The 2500-nt window shown below is 51.0% G+C and overlaps 1 non-coding gene across 1 annotated transcript in view; it reads right to left on the bottom strand.

Moving 5' to 3' along the window:
• LOC131933243 (small subunit ribosomal RNA) overlaps positions 1–312 on the bottom strand; it is a 1846-nt gene extending 1534 nt beyond the window's left edge. The window contains exon 1 of the ribosomal RNA XR_009384909.1: positions 1–312. This exon is cut by the window's left edge and continues 1534 nt beyond it. This is a non-coding gene — a ribosomal RNA (small subunit ribosomal RNA).
• Positions 313–2500: the final 2188 nt, after the last annotated feature.

The raw sequence follows: 2500 nt of genomic DNA, 5'->3' as shown, positions 1-2500 counted from the left end.
GTCGCCGGCGCGAGGCCATGCGATCAGCACAAAGTTATCCAGAGTCACCAAATGGGACGACGCAACCCCTTGCGAGGCCGCGCCGATTGGTTTTGAACTAATAAAAGCGCTCTTCCCGATAAAGGTCGGAGCTTCGATTGCATGTATTAGCTCTAGAATTGCCACAGTTATCCAAGTAGGATCGTGTCATCTAAGGAACCTCGACTGATTTAATGAGCCATTCGCGGTTTCACCATGGGACAGTGTGAACTTAGACATGCATGGCTTAATCTTTGAGACAAGCATATGACTACTGGCAGGATCAACCAGATAGCTATCGTTTGCGAGACGTTTTTCCACAACACATCGCGGGACGGGAGACAACGCTCTAGCGAGAGAACGGATCCCGGCATTCCCGGATTTTTTCACATCGGACCGCTCACATTTCCCCCTTCACCGTAAACACGGCGTCGCCGGGAAATCTCTCGATTTGCATCGAGCCGACTGCGTTTTGCAGACCCGTCGCCCGTTCCGAGGGCTGGGCCAGTGCGAGACTTTTATCGAGCCACCAATACTGCTTGGTTGCGTTAGCACTGCGCGTCGCCGCTGGCTTCACGCTACGGACACGTACTTTTACCTTCACTGGCGCGACCTGCGCGCCGAGCCCGCATTTTACCGGGAAGCTAGTCGGGAGACTGAGCCACGCACGGTCAGATCGGGCACATGTCGCTGGCTGCGAGGGAGCGCGGATCCTAGCGTCACATAGAGGCTTCACCGACACTCACCTCCACAATAGTAGATACAGACCGTTTTAACCGCCGTATTTCTGCCCATACCTCTAGTGTTAAACCGAAAAATCGGGTACATAGTCTCGGGGAGGACCGGGGTGCCGCCCCATGAGGGGAGCCCGCACGGAGGGCGCCGGGGGTGCCGCGACCCGGGGGGCGGCGCGGGGGTGTCGGGGCGCATCTACGGGGCTCACTCGCGCGGGCGCCACACTTCGGGGGGCGCCCCAGGTGGGGTGCCAACTTTGGCGCCCCCGACTAAGGGGCCGCCCCCACTGCGGTTACACGCTTTACGACCACCCACCCGCGTTCCCCCACCCCAGGGGGCATGCGAATCACCCGCCAGGGGCGTTCTGGGACCGAGGGCGCCGCTCCGGCACAAGGGGGAGCCAAAACGCCCCGAGTTCCCCCGCGGCCACCTCGACACCTGGGCGGGCGGCGAGGGGTGTCCTGCGATCGGGGTGGGGAGCTCTACCAGAATCACCCGCCAAACTTCACCGGGGGCGTCTCCCGGCGCCCCTGCGCTCGGGTGACGAACAGCGCCCCGGGCTATCCCGGGCGCCCTATGGCGTCCACCTTCGATCGGAAGGGTGATCTCGACTCGGGCTGAGGCGGGCCACAACAATCCGCGGTCACATCGGAGCCGTCCAGGCTAACGAGGCCCCGGCTCACGGGTAACCCATGGGGCTGGACCGGGAGTCCGCCGTTAAAGAAGAAAGAAATGTAGTGCAAACCAGAACCAGTTTTTTTTATTTATTTTATAACTCGACTAATAATCGTCACAAAATTATAAACTTGGTACCTACGGATAGCCCTGGGCCCAACCTAATACAGGATGTCCATAACTATGCGCTAATTAAATAATTAATGGGTATTAAGGTCGGTCTTAGTAAATTGCTATATAAAGTCTAAGACCAGAACCAGTATTTTAAATTTATTTTATAACTCGGCTCCTAATTGTCACAAAATTTAAAAATTGGTACCTATGGATAGCCCTCGGCCCTACCTAATACACCGTGTCCATAACAATGTGGTAATTAAATATTTACTGGGCGTTAGGGTCGGTCTTAGTAAATTGCTATATAAAGTCTATATAAAATTTTACGAATTTAAAAAAAAAATTCCTACCGTCAAAAATAGCGACGCCTAGACCACCACACCTGTTCTGACGTTAAATCCTACTTGCACACACGTGTGGGAATAGATTAGATATCATCTAGAGATAGAATTCCTAATTATTTAATTAAAATAGAGACTCTAGATTTAATAGTTGTGTCATAGTTACATTAAGTCGAATTAGCGAAGCGGAGGCGGGAACTAGATTCTAGATCTAACACTTCGATTGCGATGAAAAAAAAATAGCTTTATTTTAAGGCCGACAAGGCAAATACGGTTTAATTAATATTAAAGAAATAAGTCCGAACACCTACCTTAAGCGAATCATCTACACAACACATGACTAGAAATAATACACGTCCACACGAAGAGCGATTGAAACGGTGACTGCAACGGTGAAAACTTGTACGACGGAAACATGGCGCCTAGGTTATGCCTACTTCCGGTCTGATGAAAATTTTTAATTCATTTTAAATTTTGCGCTCTATTTCGTCCGCGCTTGTCCACTTAAACTCTACAGAAAAGATAGTCTATATAAAAATAATTCCTAGAAGACAATTTTATGAGAGATCACCCACATTTATTTACCCTGCCTGTCTACCTTAGGGTTAGAGTTTGAA

Source organism: Physella acuta, unplaced genomic scaffold (assembly GCF_028476545.2).
Source record: "Physella acuta isolate Inbredline_101_S28 unplaced genomic scaffold, ASM2847654v3 ptg002413l, whole genome shotgun sequence".
In the NCBI taxonomy this organism is placed as follows: Eukaryota; Metazoa; Mollusca; class Gastropoda; family Physidae; genus Physella; species Physella acuta.
The sequence above is the reverse complement of the archived record's forward strand: the minus strand, read 5'-3'. Positions and strand labels throughout refer to the sequence as shown.